We start from the raw sequence: 23,493 nt of genomic DNA, 5'->3' as shown, positions 1-23,493 counted from the left end.
GACTGTATTCCCCTCAGAGAGTCGCAGTTCCTCTGCCAAGCTCCATGTAGATCTTTAGGAAATAACAGACTGGAGGGGGTGAATCCCTGCAAGGGGAAAAAAGCTGTCTCAAGCAACAAGAAAAAGAAAGCGACTGCTAACGAGTTATTGTTGATTGGGCGAAGTTCAATTAGAGAAACACTACACTACTTGCTGACCCGCTGCTGCGTCTTAAAGGGCCGGACCATAATAACTAATTGGACGTGAGGGATAGGAGGAGTCTGTTGCAGCCGAGGAGAGAGATGCCTCAAAATGTTTATGCATCTGTTTCCCTCTGCTGGTTGTGTTCTTCTAGAAAGGGAAAGTTGAATGCTATTAAAATACAGCCAGCAGCATCTTTGCAATATGGGAAAGTTTGGAGGAAAAACCGAGCCAACAATGGGCTCCAGCCGTGATATTCATTTAGCCGTTTTCGTGCGTAATTACGCACAGAGCGTTATGCAAAAAATGTGCATATTATATGCACTGTGTTCCAAGGGAATTTGACTTGAGAGTAGCCATGAGCACATTTACGGACCCATTTTGAAAATTTATTAAAAATATTTGTCAACATAAAGACAAGTGTTTAAGGTTGATCCATTGTTTAATAAATCAGGTGAGGGATTTTTATTCTTTATGACTGAATATGTGGAGAAGGTAACGAGGCTCATGTTTATATGTTTATTTTACAGATCATCGTTTTCATAAGGGATATTAAACCTGCTTCGGATTATTTTACACTGTAACCACAGGCTCTTATATAAAAAAGAAAAAGAAAAAAAGAGAACAAAAACTGTATGTAGCCTATGCCAGGGCTGGATTTGTCTGTGGTGTTTATTTATTTTTCTTCTTGTGATTTGTTTATTTTTTATGATTCTTTTTTCTCTCGGTGTTTTATTGTTTTCTCCTTGTTTCGTGTGCCAGTGTGACCCTGCAGGTAAAGGCAGAGTTACAGTGTAATTCAATGCTGTAGCGTGAAACAAGCGGCAAATAAAGGTGACGCCGTGCTGCTACTCAGACTCCGTGGACGCACGATGTGAATTTTGCAGAAGGAGGTTTAGGATGTAAAGACAGAAACGGATTAGAGACAGAAAACGGGTGCGAATGAACGCCGAGGAGAGCAGCAGGTATGTTTATTGAGAGGAAATGCACTTCTTATTTTTTATTCATTTATTTTTTATTAAGACTTGTCAGATTTATTATATTTGGCTCCTGTCGCCACTTTGGATCCAATTTCGTTTTAAGCTTTTAGAGATTACGCATAAACTGCTACTAGAACTAACTACTGTTTTAATAAAGAGGTTGTTTTTTTTTTTTCTTTTTTTCCAGCATGGCAGCATTTTACAAAACACCTAAGATTAAAATCTGCATCTTGCACAAAACATCATCTCTCCTTGATTTGAAAAAAATGTGCATATTTTGAATATTTAATGAGCTTTGAATGAAAAAAACATGGAGTATGTTTTGTGTTTTCCAATGCACTCAGCTCATTCTGACCCATTTGGATAAAACCTGCTGCCCAGGAAGCCGCTCCGGAGAGTCTTGTGCCAACAGGAGCATATGGTGACATTGGTTTAGGGACAGAGTTATAAAACAGCAGGACATTCTATTAACTGCCTTGGAGGTCCACCCTTTGTGGCTGCTTTGAATATATATTTTTCCATAACAAGCAGGAGTTTTGGGGGGTTCAATTCAGCTGTGAAACATACAAGTAAAAAGGTCTGGAAAAGAATAACACCACGGTGATTATCATGTCATGTGCCATTTATACTTGAATTACAACCACATTAAAAAAAGAGGGGTTGTAATTCAGATTACAGTGGGTATTTAGGAGTATTATTTTGCACTTTATCCTAATAAATGATCATTAAAAAGTGAGAATTAAAAGCAGAGCAATGATGACTTTAAGACTGAGGGAAATTAATTTACCCTACATTGACCTGGTTTGACGTACGAATGCTACATTATTTTGTTTTCTGGTTATTTTATTTATTTATATATTAATTTTTTTTATTTTTATTTATATTAAATCACTACAATAAAAAACAACCCTTAGCTGTATCTTCTAATATATTTTACCTTCTCAGTTCTGATCCAAAGGGCTTTTAGGTCTTAGTGAGGCAGCGCAGGTCCGAAAGTTGTTTTTTTTTTCTCCTTCTTTTTTTTTTTTTTTTTTTTGGTTTAATTTAACCGTTAATTAGAAGCAGAGCAGCTGACATCATCCATCACCAGCTCTTGGGGGATTTAATTGGATGATTCGCTTCGCTTTTACCTCCTATCAGTACGGAGCTCCTTTATCCAAAAAATACTTCTTTACATGATTGAGTCACTTCAAATGGAATATCATCCTTTTTTTTTTTTTTTTTTTTTTTTTTCTTCTGTTGGGGGGGCGATTTATCAACAAAGACCACAACTTTTCCTCCTTCCTTCCACTCTAAAATCCCACTTTTCCTTTTTAATAATCAGAAAGGCCAAATGTGAAGTGTTCGTCTCATCCTTTAGTTCGATAAAATCACAGCAGTGGGAAAACTCCCACCCGGTAAAGGTCAGCCTCGGTGCCATTAATCACCAAATTAATTCAGAGCAGTTCCACGGCGGATACCGGGGAATGCGTAAAGTCTGTCCAACCCGGCCTTCATTTGGACACCCAGACAAAGTGATGACAAAAGTAACAACTGCAATAATTTTCAGGAAAATGTAATTTGTAACAGTGCTGTAACGCGTTACCGCTCGGCCGAGACGCAGGTGGATTTTTCCACAACAATAATTTCCTGGAGCGGAGGAGAGACACCTTATTATTGAGTTATTTCATTTCGATTTTGTTATATTTTTGGCACTTCACATTGTGGAAAAAAATACAAATAGGCCGATTTTTTTTTTTTTTGTATTTTATTCTAAATATTCCGTCATTATTGGGTGAAAGGCAGCGAAAACATGCACACATATATTCCTTCACAGATTATTTATTGATATGAAATTAAAAAAAAAAAAAAAAAATCTTTCTCCAATAATCTTTAAAAAGAAATTGCGTTGCATTAAATAAACAGGAGGGAATCATGTTTACGGGTTTTGACACGTTAATTATGAATCACAAAAATATTTCCAAACGAATTAATTAAAGAATTTATTAATAAATTAAATAATCAATAACAGAAAGAACAATTATAGGAATAAAATAGGTGCAGACTCCATCACATCCATCACATGGGCCTGTATTGTGTTTTCAGAAGCTTCCATGTCACTTTTCGGAATTCTTAGATATAACATAAATAATTAGAGGTGTGCGTTAATTATTAGCCATAGGTTCATATTTCTAGGCCTTCTACAGACTGTGTTTTCGTCTCTACCGCTGCTGTACAGAGGCAGCTCTCACAGCGCAGCATGTCGTCCTGTATTATGAAACAAAACAGCTGTAAACGCCTCTCAGTTTAACATGATACAGGAGAAGGCTGCTCAGGGCGCTGTGGGTGTGTTTGTTTCCATTCTTGTCCGGCCTGTTTCCACTGTAAAAACCGTGCAGCTGATTGAAGTGTTTGATGAAGGTGTGTGTTGATGAACGGCTACAGCGCGTCTGTTGTCAAATTACTGGGCCGTGCGCATTGACCGTGCGCACAACGGGTATTATTTTTACCCAAGTAGCCTCTGAAGCAGACGTGGAGGTTTCACTGTGGCGTAATGGAGCAAACCAAAATAAAAAAAAAAAAAACACACACAACAGGGATAGAAAGAACAGCAATAAATAATCTAAATTTGATCAGTAAATAATAATAATAATAATGACACGTCAGCTTATATTTTCCTCCAAATCCAACAAAATTGGAAAAAAAATACCAAGAAATAACAGTGTGTTTGTGCGTAAAAGTGGAGGATAACGCATCACTCTCATCCGACGCATCCACCTGCTGTGTTGTGCGTATTTGCGCGCATCCCCCGCGTCTAAAATCAGGCCAATATCGAATTACAAGAGCGTCACAGTGGATGCAGGTGTCACACGTGGAGAATGTTCTCTCCTCGTCGTCCTCCAACGCATCCTAACAGTTTGACGCCGCTCCATCGGTTGAGACGCACAGGTGTTCCGTCTCACAGCGGCTTCACGCTCTGTTTGGGGGGGGGGGGGGGGGGGGGGGGGGTTGATGCGTCGGTCACGTACTTGACGGCGTCTCTTCTCATTGGTCGCTGGTTTCCATCCAAAAACATTCCTGTACATTCATCCCCCTTCAGATCTGTCTTTTTAATGTATGGCTTTGGGAAGATTAAAAATGTGTTGATGAGGTTCATTTGATATAGATTTACGATTATTATTCGTCTAATCTCATCATATCTTAGGTGGATATATAACATTTTATCTTATATTTGTACACCTTCATATTGAGGCAATTTGACTTTTATACTGTACATAAAACAGTAAAAGTCCAGCATTAATTTAACCCTTTCATACATGAATTATGAGATCCTTAGTAGAGATTTTTCTTTCCTTTTTTTTTTTTTTTTTTTCCTGTTTTTATTCCTCATTAGGCATGTAAAAACGATGTGATTTTTTTTTTTTTTTTTTTTTAATGAACTTATTTTTCATGGAGTTACAAAAATGTCCACTTTGCTGAACACCATGCATTTAATTTTTGAAGCGAAGAAACATGTATTTAAAACCCATCATCTGAAAGTGACATACTGTGTGAAAACTATGAAATAATAACATTTTTCATGTAACTGATGTTTTCTCACATTTTAACATACTCTAATACCAGTTATTACTGACTTCATGGAGATGATATGCAAAACAAAAACAAAAAACTTTTTGATTAAGACAACTTTTATTATTAGTCTTATAACAATTAACAATTGATTTACACTAAAACATGTTACTGCAGATCAGGTTTATCAAGAACAACAAAGTTACAGTAATGGTGTGAATTGCAGTGTATGGGATGATGCATTAAGTGTCCACTATGTTGGATGATATGAAACTAAAACAACAAAACCCATGAATTTAACAAGAGAAGAATAGCTGTCCACTGTAGTGACCAGTATGCATGAAAGGGTTAATTCCATTGCATGCATCAGCATCAAATTTTATTTATCTTTATTTTACCTTTATTTAACCAGAAAGTTCCACTGAGACTAGGAATCTGTTTTGCAAAGGAGACCTGGCCAAGGTAGCAGCCATACAAGGTCCAAACAACATAAAACACATGCATGATACACAATGAACAATAAAACACAATAACAACTATTTAACCATAATGGCATCAAGAAAAACAGTACCATTCTTCCACATGTTTTATTATATTAAATCACATAAAAATGCAAATGCTTATGTTAATACTGTACTTTATTAATGTCAAAAATATGTTGTTTATCTGTATTACTTACACCTCAACACTCTGAGATAAATAATAAAGGTTTTTGCTTATCAACTGAAAGAAAAATCCAAGGCACTCTCTGTAAACATTAAAATGCCTTTATTGACATGGCACGGTCATATCTAGACCCAAAAACCCTTCAATGCGTTGGATTTTTCTTTCAGTTGATATCTACTTTTTGAATCCCTTTTTCCAAAGAGCACCTCGAACAAACTCTTTTTTTGGTCCGAGAAGCGTTCCTTCCCATGAATTTTTTTTGAAAGGTTTTTGCTTATTTGATCACCACTGATAACACTGATGTGAACAAATGTGGAGTTGGTGGACACAAATGTTCTATAATGTAATGAGAAACTGCAAAAAACGGAGATAAAATAGTTTAAAGGATCATCTGTAAAATTCAGAATTAACCCTCATTCTGAGAACTCACAGGAGTATGATTAGTACAGGGTTAAATGTGTTCAGTATTAATAAGATAAGAATATCACCAGCAGAAGTTACATTTTAAATAGAACACTTGCTTTTTTAGCACATGTTATTTGTTCCATCATACAGTTCATGTGATTGTATTAAAAACCCAACACTCATCTCCTTTCTCTATGCACCATTTGGATTTCCAGCCCAGAGGAGGTGCAGAGGATCATCTGGGCCCTCACACCTCTGAACATCACAGTAGACCTCTGTGGCTTAATTTTGTTCCACAGCCTGAAACTCCAGCCGAGTGTCTCCGGAGAGTGGACGGTGGTTGTCCTTGTTGTTCTCTAATGGCTCACCAGGGTCCGTTTATGATCATAAAGAAGGATATGTGGAGGCTTTAAGCAGGATTACAGCACTGAGGCTGAATGTTACTTTTGTTTAACTCTTGATTAGCATCATTACTGTGTAATTAGTCCGGTGGTTGGAGGCACAGGGTGCGGAATCTGATACAAGACTCACTTAGATTCATATTGTTTGTGGCACAAAGCCAACACGCCATAAAAGGAAGTCCTTAAACCTACTCAAGTTACTTAGATCATCACAATCATCTAAGGCAAAATGGATTAATAGTTGAGGTTTAGTGTTGGAAGAAACAAGAAATATAAAAGTGAATCTTTCCATCAAACATGTTTTTGCTCTTTGTGGAAAATAACTGCTGTTACCCCACTGCCATTATCATTTAAGCAACTGTGTATTTTACTTCAGCTAACATTTAAAGCTTTTTTTAAATAACCACTCAATATCCTTTTCATTGTACTGATACAGTCGCAGAAAAAAATTATTAGACCACCCCTTGTTTTCTTCAATTTCTTATACATACGTACAGGGTGGGGAAGCAAAATGTACAATGAACATTTAGTTGTTTTTTCTCAGCAGGCACTACGTCAATTGTTTTGAAACCAAACATATATTGATGTCATAATCATACCTAACACTATTATCCATACCTTTTCAGAAACTTTTGCCCATATGAGTAATCAGGAAAGCAAACGTCAAAGAGTGTGTGATTTGCTGAATGCACTCGTCACACCAAAGGAGATTTCAAAAACAGTTGGAGTGTCCATAAAGACTGTTTATAATGGAAAGAAGAAAATGACTATGAGCAAAACTATTATGAGAAAGTCTGGAAGTGGAGGAAGCAACAAAAAACGTACCAAAGCTTTTATTAAAGCTCTCAAATCCAAAATCCTAAAGGATCCAACCAAATCCATGAGAAAAATGGCAATTGAACTTGAGGTAGACAACAAGACCGTTAGAAATGCAGTAAAATATGATTTGAAGATTTAAATTCTCATGACTTTCAATAAACTAATTGGTTATACACTGTCTTTCAATCCCTGCCTCAAAATATTGTAAATTTTGCTTCCCCACCCTGTATATTCAATACAAGAAAAATCAATATAAAAAAAGAAATAAAAACACATCGAAAAGGAGCAGGATGAAGTTCAACTTATATACTCCTGCCTCCTTACCCTATCTTTTTACTGGCTATAAATTCCCATGTCAGCTCCCCAAAGTAACAACAAGTATTATACTTATCAAGATATTTTCTGACAAAGCCTGCACAAAACACAAAAATCCAATACCTATAAAACAGACTCTATCCATTCCATAACATTGTCATATATCAAAATAAACTCTGTCCATTTCATAGCAGTAATACACATATCAAAACATTGCCGCTAATGCTAGCTAGATTAACAGTCTCAAAAAAAATTATTAGACCACCCTGTTTTTCTTCAGTTTCTTGTTTATTTTAATGCCTGGTACAACTAAAGGTACATTTGTTTGGACAAATATAATGATATCAACAAAAATAGCTCATAATAGTTTAATTTCAGAGCTGATATCTAGCCATTTTCTATGGTTTTCTTGATAATAACCAAAATCACTTCAGTTCTTCCATCAATATCTAAGGCATTGTACTGACAAAATCAGTGCTTTTAGGCTTTCCATGTTTTCTTTTCTGTCTGTTTTAGTCACATGATACACACAGGAGTTAGTACTTGATTGCATAACCATTGTTTTTGGTGACTTTTGATGGTCTAATATTTTTTTTCTGCAACTGTATCTTTAATAAAGACGATTATAAGGAGGTATTAACAAACAGCCTAAGTAATTATATCTGTGTAGAACCTGAACCACCAGTATTACCGGAGGGTATTGTATCTCATATGACATACAATATAAAAGTAGCTTTAATGATTTTCATAGGCTGGGAATTGAATGGAAATACAAAAACATATAATGTTGCCCATAAAGTTGGAATAATTTTGTTTTCAGACACATCTCTTTTTATTTAGTATATCTTGTATTTATTCTTTTCCTACTTTTTAATATATCTTGCATTTGAATCTGCAGATTTATAAAGCACTTTGCATTGTTTTAAATGTGCTATATAAATAAACTTGACCTTGACCTATTCCCTATATCAATAATCACATCATTGTACTACCAAAAACAGTGCTTTTAGGCATCCCATGTTTTCTTTTCGGTCTGTTTTAGTCACATGATACACACAGGAGTTAGTACGTGATTGCATAACCATTGTTTTTGATGACTTCTGATGGTCTTATAATTTTTTCCTGCGACTGTATACATATATAAAAAAACCCAAAAAACATAATTCAGTCAGCACATGCCTCCAGAACAGACTGGATCACATCGGAGCTGATACCAAACAGATGATCACCACTCATGCAAAAGACCTTCTGAGGTTTTGTCTTGACAGTGATGATGGTGGAGAAGAGCGCTGTCTAACATCCTCAGAAAGTTCCATGAGTGTTCATTTGGGTTTAAATCTGGTGACTGAGAACGCCACAGTGTATAATTCATATCCTTTTCACCACTCACACACCACATCATTCAGGGAGTCCTCATTCCCTGTAGATGTGAGCTTTATCATCCTGAAGGTGACCACGAACATCAGGTTTTTCCTTTAATTTGTCACCCATCGTGTACAGATCCAGACATCTTTGTGCGTGATTGGAGACTGCTGTGGTTCTGCACAACATTAATACTCAGTTCAGGCCAACGACTGCTAACATAGAGGCAGATAAAAACCCACTGCTTTTCCATTTGTTCACTAAAGACTTTCGGGCTGTTGTGTATTTACTAGATCAGAGGTGTTTGTTCACATACAGCCCAGTGAGATCTGAAGTGGACCAGACCAGTGAAATAATATAACATAATTAATAGGGGTGTGTATTGGTAAGAATCTGGCGATACGATACAAATCACAATACTAGGATCACGATACAATATATCACAGTACTGTTAAAAAGGCCATTTTTTTATTGGTTTTGCTTATTTTTTAAAAGATTATTTCCTGGAAGAAAGGAAATACACCAGAAATATGCATAAATACTAAACGCATTTTTAACAGGATCTAATGCTATATCACAACATTTTCCTGTGTTAAACTCAAATTATGTTTTACAGACATTACAGATTAAGATCCTGCTCAAATGTTCATATTCTATTAGTTCATAACTAACATCATAACATTATTTTTGTGCAATCCCAACAAAGGAACTAATAGTATTTAATAAGAGTGTTAAATAATAATAAATAAAATATAAACAAAAAAAAAAACTAAAATGAACCTCCACAATATCTGCATTTGAATAAATACCTAAGAATATTGATACAGTACTTTTTAATATCGATACAGTATCATGAAATGAAATATCGTGATATATTGTGGAACCCATATTTTCTTACACCCCTAATAATTCATAACCTATAAATACTGTCAACTCCAAACTTTTCTTTGTGTTTTAGAGTGAAAAAGTAAATATTTTACATCTACAACCTTTCCTTTAAAAAATACAAATCACCTGAGCAAATATGAACAACTTGAAATATCTAATGAAAAATACATGTAATTTTAACAATATTATGCCTCAGCTTATCATTTACAGATCACAGTGGATCTACAAAAACACAAAACATTTAGTAACAGGTATAATACTGTTAAAAAAAAAAAAAAAAAAAGCCCTTATTTCTCTCTTTTCATTTCATGTTGTTCATATTTGTTCAACTTATTCACATTTTTTTTCATAAAAGGATAGTTTACATTTTCGAGTAATTTCACTTTTTTACACTAAAACAAAGGCCAAAAAAATGGAGTTGTCAGTATTTGTAGGTTATTGGTCTGACCCACTTGAGATCATATCGGTCTGCATATGGCCCCTGAACTATAATGACTTTAACACCTTTGATTGTTAATATCTTGGTTTTATTTTTACATTTCACAAATTCATCCCATGGGCCGGGTTGGACTATTTGGCGGTTTGGTTTTGGCTCGTAGGCCATATGTTTAACACCCCAGGAATAGATTGTTAAAGCAATATCTTTGATTCTCTGCTACATGAGGAACATTGACCACAGAACCATCCTTCATTACGTTGATGTTGTGTACGTCTTAAAACCTTTGCATGTTGAACTGAAGCGACTCTTTTGTGTGATTTGTGTTACCTCAGGGTGCTTTACATCTGCTGAGAACACACTTCCCTCCAAATAAGATATGAGAGACAGTGTAGAAGAGGCAAATACACAACTGACAGAATTTGTTTTACAAATTTACTTGCATTGTTGTTTTCCACAATGCAAGAAAAAAAAAAAAAAAAAAAAACATGGACACTGCTGGACTCTTGGACTCCCTGTTCAGGACTCTTAAGGCCTATTTTCTCATGTCACTGTACATATCTTGGCAAATGAAGATAAATGCTTGTGTGAGCACACCATGGTCCAGAGGAACCTTCAACAAATTAATCACTTGCAATTCTATCCTTGTCCACTTGGGCGCCCGGCGGGTCCCTGATGCAGCGTCCGAGAGGTAAGGAGGGGTACATCGTCCAGTGGTCTTTTATGAGCCAGAGCTGATCCTTGAAACAAGGAAAAAAATAAATGAGTAAGTGAAGCCACATCTCTGGAGAGGCGCTGTTTTCTGGAGATGGTGCGGTGCCTCGACCTCCAAGATCACCCCTCTACCTCTTCCCCAAGTCTTTCTCCCCCTTTTCACATCAGGATTTCATTAAGTGGTGAGCAGCAATACACCCCACTCCATCACCACCACCACCACCACCACAGCTCCCACCCCCCTCCCCCCTCCTCCTCCTTTGCTCTCTCCTGCACCACTTTGCTCCCAAACCAAATGAGGAAATAGCTCGTCTGGTTGCTGACAGACCCCGGGCTTGGCCGTAAAGATAAATGACCCAAAGTATTAAAGTTTAACACGTTGACAAAACCCACCTGATCTGTGGGATTAATGCAACAAAAAATCCATCTGTGGAAAAAAAAAAAAAAAGGGGGGGGGGGCGCTGATGGGGACTCACAGGAGAGTAATAGCCGGGCACAGGGAAGGTCAAACAATATTTAGGATAAGTACATATCCAGCACCAGGAGACAGAACTGTACAGAGACGTACACTTCATATCTTATGTTCCTTACTGTGCGTTATGTTTAGGAAGTTTAGTGAAAAACACAAAATACACAGAACTGGTTTGATATGTTAAGACTGATGATGTTTAATTGGGCTCCGTGAAGAACACAAGAGGTGCTTTTACTTAAAATCACATTAATATTCTGATGTCATTCAGAGCAGAGGTTCTGTTTTTAAGTTTCCAACCACAACAAAATGTCAGAAGAAACTTGAACAGTCTGGCAGCAGAAATGCAATGTGTATTAATCAAGATATGGATTAAAAAATCAAGACATATTGTGTTTATTTGCAGCAATAATGAGGTATTTTTAATTATATGTGAAGATAACAAAGACTTCCTTCTTAAGTCAAATCTGAAGAAAAACATACATGTTGTTTTCTGATTATGAATTTTTCTTTATACACAAAGTTAACAAATTTTGACTTTTTGAATCTTTTATTTACTATAAAACTGTCATATAACAGTACATTTATGGAGATATTTTTTTTAACATTGTTGCTTTTTGATGCTTTTAATAAATTTAATAAAGCTCACAAACTAAAAACCACTATGAAAACAGTTGCATTTGATAATAAGATACACCTTTAAAGACACTTTCATTGATTATTAAATAGATGTATCCTAATGCTCTTTGTTGTTTTTGTGAGTCTGCGGTGGATCTTTTGGCAGATTTACAGATTTTCATGCATTCAGGGGGAAATTTATGTTCCTGATATAAGGATGCATAATTATTTAACCGCTAATCAGGATATGAGGTCATTCCCAGAGCACATTATAGATCTGAATGTGGTCATTGCTTCATTATTTTGTGTCTTGATGATTACTGAATGATCCCCATGAGGATTAGGGTAATTGAGCTAGTGTGATCTTATATTTAAAGTTGGGGTTAAAGGTGAAAGTGCTGTGTATAATTTACTCGTACTCTTTGAGCGCAGACTTGCGGTGGGAAACCAGAATTTCAGCATCAGATGACAAAAATCTATCTTAATCGTATGGATAAGTTGATTATTTGGTGGCTAGGAGACCATATATAGCATTATTAGAGTCGTTCTGTTTTCAAGTTAATGCAACCACAACGGGTAAAGACTGAGAATGAGCCGTGGGATAAAATATATGAAGTGCTTTGGAGAAGGATGAATTTCCTCCAACACACATATTTGTGTATGTGAACAGCCTTGAGCAAGTCCAATTAACAATCCTCATTCCAACAGCCTGCTTTTCTCATTAAAAAGAAGCTTTCATCTGTTCTGCACCATATTCTCAGTGTCCTAGATTTACTTTTACTACCTGTGATTTGCTGTCCATATGTGGTTTTTCCAAATGTTAATTAAATATCAAATAAAATATAAAACCTTTTCTGTTACTGGCAAATAACCACAACATCTATCTTGCTGTGATACTGAACCTTTTGACGAAAAGTGGTGATATATTATATGCAGTTGTAGAACAAGCTCTCACATGTTATACAAAAAGGGTATACTCTACTTTTAGTCGACTTTACTCATTATCTAGGTAAAAGTACACAGGGAAAATGTGCTTAAAAGTATGAAAAGTATGCAGAATGATCTGTATTATATTATATTTAAAGATCTATATTATACATAAGCACTTTAAGCACTCCTCATGTATCTATGGAAGAGGATAAATTAAGGTTCAAAATAGTTTTTAAATTATTATTCTGAGAAAGAAGTCCGCCTTTTTTCTCAGAATTCTGACTTTTTTCTCAGAATTCTGACTTTAAACACAGAATTCTGACTTTAAACTTAGAATTCTGACTTTAAACTCAGAACTCTGACTCTATTCTCATAATAATAATAATAATAAAAAATATATTGGACCTTAATTTTTTTTTTTTTAAATCTTTTTTCTGGTGACGCTAATCCTCTTCTGTATATATCACATCATAAAAGTACAATAGTTTTCATTATACTGTCAAAAGTGACAAGTAACTTTGTGTTGGTGAATGTAATGTGGTAAAAACTGCAATAATCTTCTCTGACATATTGCAAAATAGCATAAAACAGAAATATTTAGGGTTGTAGTACAAAAAATATTGAGTTAATGTACTGTTTTGTTCCAACAGTGACTTTACGTTTTACCATTAGTACTACTATTAATGGACAGTATAATAAAAAGTGAGCACAGTCGTTGTACATTAGTGTTTATCCCGGATTGAAAATTTGTTGACATCTGATTAGACTTCCAGCTGAGAGCAACGAGTGTAAAAATGATTGGTTGTAACTCCTGCTGTTTGTTTTGCCTGCTTGGACGACCACATGGATGGAGACAGGACAGGCGACTGCCAGAGAGCTTAGTCATTTTAAAAGATGTGTTTTACTTCCATGTGATTAACACCTAATGTGAAATATAAATTGTCCCGACACAGAGAGCAGCCCTTACCTCAGCAGGATAAAGCAAATAGTACAAGTTATTGGCAAATATACTGCTGTTGGCTCCATTGTTATACGCTGGATGAAATTATTAATGCATCCACGTTGGTGAAATATAAGCTAATAAACGTGTGATTACCGCCGAGGTGCAGCACTGGAACATGTTTGTGCGTTTGTAGCCAACTTATAAATCATTTCTGTTTGTCTGTTTGCAGATTTACTCTTAAAACTCTCTCTTTTTTTAAGACTTTTCCACCAATAGATTCAGATAAAGAGGTAAAAGCATATAAATAAAACATTCTGATGATAATAATGTTCCTTACATGCAATAATTAAACTAGTTTGAATTTTGTGACACCCATCATGCCAAAATCCAAACCTTATATTACAATTTTATTCAATTTCCTGACTGTAAAGCTGGTTTTTAGTGCAAATTATAAATAATGTGAAGCTTCAAAGTAAGATAAGAGTAAAAGGAAGTCCTTGTGTGACCTTCTTGGGTGATTTTTCCTAACCTTTGACCTTTAGATAGTGTGATGCTCTCCATTTGAAGCTGAATGATTTACTAAGTGTTGTAACGCTGGTGTAATTCAACACCAATCAGGCCCATCATAAAACGTCTTTCTTTTGGCTCCCTTAATTCCTCAAGCCAAGTTATTTTAATGGACGGGAAAACAGGAAAAATAGCAAGAGGAAAAAAAATGTCAGGGAAGCATAAATATTAAGGGAGTGAAAATACTACGCAAGGTCTTGGCCCGTTGTGCGTCCATAACTTACTCTGTCTCAGTAGCTCGTACGTAAATATTAAGAAAAGGCTCACACTCGACCATGAGCAATGAATCCAGAGAGAAAAACTCCTGCGTCCTCTGCCTGTCAGACCTTTTGTGTGTGTTTTATTTTTCTTTTCCTGGTGTAACATCAGCTTCAAGACAACGTTTGAGTCTGCAGATATCAGCGATAATGTTTTAGGAATTTACTCCAGTGTGTTAACAGGAGTTCAGCTGTGTCTGCCTGCACAGACATATAAATACATATTTAAAGACAGGCCGACCCACTCGTACCCACTCACTTCCTCTATGATTTTATTTCCTGCAATAGAGCCATTCCAATAAATTTCTCAATTTCCTCAGTTTCATTTTTATTTATTACGCACTCACTAGTTTCCATGTCGTTGCTGTCATCACTTTTAGATTCTTATGTGCAGCCCAGTTTGAGTACATTTAGTAGGTTATAGCTTCATTTGTATTTGTTTAAAAAAAATACTTAACGCACTTTATGTTTCATTATATAGATTTTTAAGTGTTGGATGTTCTGTTCACTCTCTACAGACCTATATCCATTAATTGTGTGTGGAAAATGCAGAAATGTTGATTGGAGCATCACCTCAGATACTTAAGCAAACATTTTATATGTTCAATATGATACATGAAGGAAACATATTACAATGTGTATTTTATTTTTAATATTTATTGCATATGTTTTGTTTTGTTTTTTATACAGGTGTTCCATTTGCCAGAGTCAAATGCTGCCCTTGTATGTTTCCAAACGCATCTGAACATAAACATTTGATACTAAATACATTCTTTAATGCTATACCGTTTCAACCACATATATAAATGTAAATTCTTCACAGAAAACATTTGATTTGTTTTCTAACAAAAGCTCTGATGACTCAATTTACAGGTGCTAGTAATGACCGTGTTACTAAACTTTTATAGGTTTATGAACTTTCAGCACCTGGTTTAAGGAAAGACACCAGAGCTTGATTTAATATGGAAAAAAATATGCAAGTATGTCATGAAAAAGCACCTTAATTCCATTTAGGTTATGTTTTTGTGTGCATTACATCCATCCAAACCACATCCCATCTACTGTGGAAACGCAAAAAGCACCAATTTTTTTCAATTAAACATTTAGTTGACATTGTAATCTGTGTTTGCATTACCATTTAATTCCATTGAATGCATTGCCACAAGTTGCTCATTGATTGTCTTGCATCTTCTGACATCTTGTAATCAGATTACCAATGGTACATTTTAGTGTCACGTGTGAACAGGACCTCAGAAGTGTTTTCAGAACTCGAAATTTCAATCTGCATTTCCCAAAGACCCTCAGCGACTTTGAAAACAATGAAAAAACCCCATGAACTTGAACACATCAGTCAACTTTGTGTCCTATTTTTGCTTCCAGAGAGTCTACAGTCTGTGTGCAGCAGCCATGGCACACCCCTCAGTGACCACATCCACCATAAGCAGCCTGAGATGAAACGATATGGAGATTATCGGGACAAAAAGCCTCCCAGCTTGTCACGGGATGCAGAGCGTATTGTACATCCACATGTATTGAACACAAACCTGTCACCGTCTGTGACAGCCCCATTCATCACACACAAAGCCAATCCTGTCAGCAGCACAAAGCGCTCTATCTGTCCCTCCTCCCTCCCCCCTTCTAAGTGACAGCATTGAAATGAACATTAGGACACCCGGGTATGTATTCAAATTATTTCTTTTTCCGCCTCCCACTGAAGCCAATTTCCAGAGACTAATAAACCTGGGAATTATTTCATCTCAGAAACAGGATGGGCTTTCTCACTGGAACACCATGAGGTCCCATGGGTGGTAGAATGTCTCTGATTTCACATTAAAGCAGTAGTTTAAGAGGGGGAAAAAGGGAAAAGGGAAATTCAGAGGCAGAAATCACAAGAAGTAGGGTTAAATGTTTATGGGTACAGTCAAACAATGACAGTTTATCACTCATATCAATCCAAAAACAAAAGGTAATGAGGAATAATGAAGTTAATAATGAGGCTTTAATTTGCACTTTGTTAATCTTTATTGAATCCCCCACAGTGACAGGGGTGGACATAAACTCTCATAAAAAAGACAAAGGTCACCGGATTAGACTCAGAGTAATACTGAGGTTAAAGATTCCCTTTGGAGATAGATGCTAGGTTTGGTCTGCTGTTTTGGACAGAAAAAATGCAAAAATGAAACATAAAGGTTGAGTTCAATACTATATTTGCATCATACATATCATTACAATCATTCCTATACTTGAACTTTGAACTTCTACCAATGTTTGTTTTTGTTTTTTTTTTTAGTACAAAGATTGGCTATTTCCTTTGATAACAAAACATTTTTTTTGATAATTTTTCATATTATGGTGCACATACAGTACAAACCATCAGCTGATTGCTCTGTACCACACCCTAGAAGTATTATTATTATTATTATTATTATTATTATTATTATTATTATTATTATTATTATTATTATTATTATTATTATTATTATTATTATTATTATTATGCATGGCCATATTTTACCACTACAGTTGTTTTCACTCAATAACCTCTTTCTTACTCCTTATTGACAGTAATGGAGGAAACTGTTATGCATGAATCTATGATGAGTCATAAAATGGTAGAAGTAAAAGAGCAATAAATTTGTATTAATAGCACTCAACATATATAGTCTACAGAACTCAAAACTACAGACCATTCATAATGAGTATGTCATTGTAATTTAGAGTTCTTCGGAAACTGTAAACATAAGTTTTGTTTGTTTCGTTTGTGTATAATGGTTTTCAGAATGACTAATAAAAAGTTAATGTATTCCTCAAATGTATGACAGTGAGTAACTAGTTAATAGTGAATATGTATAATTACAGTATATGTATAGTGAATATGCACAGGGGAGGCAGCTGTGGCCTAGATGGCTGGAGAGTCAGTTTGTGACCAAAGGGCTGATGTACCCTTAAGCAAGGCACTTAACCCCCCCCCCCACACACACACACACACACACACACACACACACACATTTGCTCCCTGGGTGCCTGACATGGCAAGCCCACTGCTCCTAGCATGCAGTGTGTGTGATGTATGATCTAATGATGATAAAGGCAGAAGACAAATTCTGGTGCATGTTTACATGTGTGACAAACTACTACTGACAAAATAAAGATTCTATTCTATTCTATTCTGTTCTGTTCTATTCTATTCTATTCTAATAAACAACAATTTGAATCTGAGTATAACTAAGTCTGTCTCACATTTTGGACTCAAACCAAACCACTTGTTTTGTATTTTGTTTCAAAAATCCTGAACTCCATCCCAATGTTCATTATGGTTGTTTAATTTTTGCATCAAATGTTTATTTCAGATAATGTATAAATGTCTCAGAACTGGTTTCCAGATGAATTCTTCCTCCAGAGTAGCTCTACTAAACTCCCATCTGCAGTCTGTACACCACTACAGCACAGTCTGTCCCGATGGCAGCGGAAGTGTACGATATGTGTATAGGTGTCCAAGTGTATCTGTGTGTCTGTGTTCATATGTGAGCTGTGGGGGTTTGTGTGTTCATATAGGTTTGTGTATGTGTGTCCTGAGTCAGCAGACTCTCAGTAATTGCCCATAGATCCAGAGGCAGAGAGGGTTTGCAGTGCTGACAGGGGGAGCATCATTTCCCGAGTGTTTCCAGGGACTGCAGACTGCAATAACACCACTCAACAGGCCTATCAAGTTGATCCACATCACATTTTCCCACAATTGCAAACACCTAACCTATTTATGCTGTAAACAACAGCAGCAAGCTAATAAAACAACTCATTGCTGTGTGTGGATATAATCCAATGAAGTGCCTTCTTAAATAATGTCTCTTGTACTGTACGCAATATTGGGTAAAAAAAAAAAAAAAAAACATTGGTCCCAATATGTCTTTGATGAACATAATGAGACTTTTCAATAACAAATTCATAAAGAATGTATGAATTCAGGCAGAACTCGGGCATCGCTGTCGACGAGGTCTGCCAAAATGTTAGTTTCACTTTGTGTCACTGTCCTGTGAGGCTGAAACAGTCCGAAATTTCCCAGCCGCCGCCTTATCGATGTTGACTCACACACCTCATCACAGAAGGCTGATCTGACATTTTATTGACATTTAAACATTGGCCTTTGTTTGTCTTGAAGCTGTCACACCTACTGTTGACTGACAGACGCTGAAGGGCTCTCAGCTGAATCGCATTTCATTGGATAATGTCTGCCCATGTTATTATTACAAGTATTTTGAAGTTATTGTATGTGTAGATGTTAAAGTAATCTAGTTTAAATTTGATCTGTAGAAGTTTAGATTGTGACCATCACTTACAGAAGAAATGTATGGAGAATACCAAAAGTATTGTTTCTGGCCAACACAGATAGAGTGTTTCATTATTACTAAGAATTTTTGAAAATGATCAAATGCGTATCAAAGAAACATTGAGCTACGCATGAAAAACAGAGAATGAATACATTGTAGGATCATGTTGTGCAAAAACAGGTCAACTGAGTAAATGACAATTAACCCTTAAAAACCTAGAACTACTTTTATGGTGACTTCCAAAAGAATTTTACTCTCCACCTTTCCTAAGTGATTTTGTCATGATTTATTGTTTTTATCCTCTGCATTTTTCAGTGAAAAGCAAGCATTTTCCTCTATTCAGAGTCAGAATCAGAATCAGCTTTATTGGCCAAGTATGTGAACACATACAAGGAATTTGGCTTCAGTTTTTCTTTACACACGTTTCAACATGAACCTAAAACAACATGAACCCAATCACACTTGAGCATAGACCTAATATAGACAAACATTCAACTAGAGGCAAGGACAACAATGGGATGGGATTTACAGTGGATTTGTAATATGTACAGAGTGCAAACTGGAGTTGTATGCAGTGAGTGGATGTGTACAGGGATCTGGTGTACTGAAATATATGTTTATGTATATATTATTTACAGTGGGTTTTGTATTGCAGTATACAGAAAGTGCAAATTGGAGTTTTATACAGTGAGTAGATACGTACAAGGATCCTGTCTATTAAAAATATGTTTATGTACAGTATATATTATTGTAGTACAAACTGGTCAGAGTATTTTACATTTACATTTTTATAGAGTGCCAAAAATAAGTTTGAGTGGGTGAATTGTCAGGGGGATACTGACACTGGATGGCTCATAAAGTCATTAAGTCAGTGATTATGTAGATGTTTATAAAAGCTCAGAGTAAATTCAAAGATTTTTATATTAAAACATGGAAAAAGTAACTTTTTCAGCAAAATCTGTCACTAACTGAAGATCAAAACAAGTATCTACAACAAAACTACAATGGTTTTACTGGTGAATCAATGTTATAGAAGATGACACGTTTCCATGTTCACTACAGAGAATCTAAACGTCCAAATGAGTCATATCAGATGCCACTTAAAAAAGTTATTTAAAAAGTTATTAAAAATTTTAGTTCAGTAGCTGCTTTTGCTGTTTAATATTTAGGTTTTTGAGGGTTTGACCCATGCTGATGCTTCTTTGTTAACTGTATATATTGATTAATCATTATCCATCAAAACTAAAAATGACTTTGGTGCCCCCTGTTTGTGTAAGTAAATGAAAAAATATTTTGAAAATATACATGCAAATTATCATCAAACACATGTTAAAAATGTATAAGAAAAGTATTAAACATTACACACTCCATTCAGTAACTATGTCTAGAGTAATCCTGGTTTCTTTCAACTTATAAATGTAGTTTCTCACCTAGTTGTTCTGTAGTCGCAGAAAGAAAAAAAAAATTACATTTCTTTGCTAATTGTCAAGACTTTGCTGTCTTCGCGGCACTGCATTGAAGATACATGTGGATATACTGATGTTGGAACATTGAAAATGGCAATTAATTACATCAGTTGTATTTCACTGATCAAATAAATAGTGAATTTCCACAAATTGCTAAAACAGACGTCTAAATATTTTTTTTCTGGTACAAAACAAGAACCTACACAGTTTTTATACAGTTACAGTCACGGAAATAATTATTAGACCATCAAAAGTCATCAAAAACAATGGTTAAGCAATTAAGTCCTAACTCCTGTGTGTATCATGTGACTAAAACAGACAGAAAAGAAAACATGGAATGCCTAAAAGCACTGTTTTTGTCAGTACAATGCCACAGATATTGATGGAAGAACTGAAGTGATTTTGGTTATTATCAAGAAAACCATGGAAAATGGCTAGATATCAGCTCTGAAATTAAACTCTTATGAGCTATTTTTGTTGTTATCATTATATCTGTTCAAACAAATGTACCTTGAGTTGTACCAGGTATTAAAATGAACAAGATACTGAAGAAAACAAGGGGTGGTCTAATAATTTTTTCCGTAACTGTATATCATGACAATAACTGTAGAAGTGTACATACATTTAATATGTTAACAGGACATATTCTATTCATTTTAACTGCTTTTTTGTGGGCTACTCCACCTGTGAAGAAAAGAGAACAGGTACTCCTTATTTTTCATTGCACACCGACTAGAAACATCCACTCAGCTACTGGAGTGAGCTCATTTGGAAGTCAGTGCATTTTTCCCTGGTGAATACACCCCCTGCCCTTCCCCCTTGTGCTTTTATTTTTAATTAACCTCTCAAAGATACTCTGTTGTTGCTTCCTGTGTCTGTGCCAGCGAGGTTAATGATTTCACCAGTCCAGAGAGACACAGCAGAGGACAGATCAATGCACCTCAATTCCCTGCACCTCATGTTCAGTCTCACTTGCCGGACCACAGTGAAAAGGACCAGAGGCCGATACTGATTGTGTAGCAGTGGACACTTTCCCTCTGACAGAGGAGAAGCACTCTGTATGTCAACACATGGACATGAACACCAACATAAACAGGGCTAATTCAGGACAGTCATGGATGGATGGATGGATGGATGGATGGTGGGATAGATAGATAGATAGATAGATAGATAGATAGATAGATAGATAGATAGATAGATAGATAGATAGATAGATAGATAGATAGATAGATAGATAGATAGATAGATAGATAGATAGATAGATAGATAGATAGATAGATAGATAGATAGATAGATAGATAGATAGATAGATAGATGTGATCATTAGTGAATCATGAAGTACCTTAAAGTGTTAAATAACCACAGTTTTAAATCCCTTGTAATCCTTTAATGAACAGAACAGAAAACAGGCTCTAATTAATTGTGAATCTGTCGATAGTAAGTTGAAAAGCATGAGGTTGTGTTTACTCATTTACACATGCAGTGAAGGATCATTGACTTCATGTCAGTGCGGACGTTTATTTTTAAATGATATTGATCCAGTGGTAATAATCACCACCTCTGGGAAACAAGCCATTTAAAAGTCACATTGATGAGGAGTGGAGCTCCTGAATGAAGTAAAATATGACAAACAATGTAATCCATAAAGAGGCCAATACCTCGCTTCACAACAAATTTGACCGTTTTGTACTTCCGAAAATGTATACTTTTACATTTTAGATTTGTGGTGAGTGATTTTAGATTTTAACTCTGATAATTGTACAGTAATTGTAATGTTAAGGCTGATTTTGTGTATGTTTGATGATCTGTCTAGTATTCATTTACAGTATTTGTAGGAGCAAATGTGTAAAAATAAAACAAACTAGACCATTTTAATTATTTATTTACTTGTTTATTCAATTCTATATTTCTTCATAAAAGGTCATTATCAGTACAAGAAAAAATTTTATTCATAAAAAGGATTTATTCTTGACATATAGAGTATAACTGGGACTTAGTTTGTAATCACTGAACCTGATCAAAGATGATTACTGATGTGTATAAATAGGAATAAAAAAGAGGAATATGTCTGAAAACAGTGTGTTGTTGTCTATTTGGATTGACCTGTTGCTTTATATATTACGCAACAATCTATCACTGATTTATCCAAAGCATCAGCATGTTGTTGAACTGCATGAATACAAATTTCTTTCACATATTTGTACAATAAGGATCGCATACAACAGTGTCAGTTTACATCATTGCACTGGTTGAATTTCATGAAGCCTTCACATATTTACCAGAAGTTAATGTTTATGTCCATCCTGCCTTTCTCACCCAACATCCACATCCGCATCCACATGTGCATTAAAAAACCAACATAAAACATTACATGCACAGTGTATAATAATCAAAGACGTAGTAATAGGACCATTGGAGTTGTTATCGCCACCATCGATCATCATTAAAAAGGTTTATTCAAAGTACCCTCAATGACATTTATTCTGGTAAAGTTGCCACAAGTCATATTAAACTTAACTACTGGCAGAACATTGTTGGAAACAATTGACAGAATGGACAAATCAACAAAAAACAAGTAATTTTTTTAGATATTTGAATGCAGAAATTTAACATATTGTACCTTTAATTTCTCAACATCCAGCGTTGTACAAGTTACTTCCAAACTGTAATACATTACAGATTACTTGTTACTCTTATTTAAAAGTAATTCCTTACCTCACAATATTGCTGTCTCAGAATTGTAATGCGTCACATTACTGCTTTATGAGTTACATACAGACTCTCGTCATAAATGGCACATGCCCCCCCCAACACAAGAGATAGGAGAGCATTGGGACGCATAAATTTGTGCCCTCAAGTACATGTGGACGGATAGCCCAGAAAGTAATGATACGGTCCATGATGTTTGAATCCTAGCGGGAATGCTTGTAGATAAATCTGAAATCGATAAAGAATTCTAACTAGTCATAGAAACATTAGCTTACCTTGTCATTGCTGATCACAGGGATCATGCTAATGCTAACTAGCTTCTGTAAAGCAGGGTTAAGGTTAGTAATGAGCATACGTTCATGCCTGTGTGTACTGTCTTCTGCCGTCTTCACCCATTGGCTGAACACCAACAGGAAATAGAACTTTCCCGCTGAATTTTTGATTCCTTAAGGTCCCACGGTCTTGCTGTTTTTGTGTTTTTTCTTTCATTTGAG

The sequence above is a fragment of the Sphaeramia orbicularis genome, chromosome 10 (genome assembly GCF_902148855.1).
Source record: "Sphaeramia orbicularis chromosome 10, fSphaOr1.1, whole genome shotgun sequence".
Lineage (NCBI taxonomy): Eukaryota > Metazoa > Chordata > Actinopteri > Kurtiformes > Apogonidae > Sphaeramia > Sphaeramia orbicularis.
The sequence above is the reverse complement of the archived record's forward strand: the minus strand, read 5'-3'. Positions refer to the sequence as shown.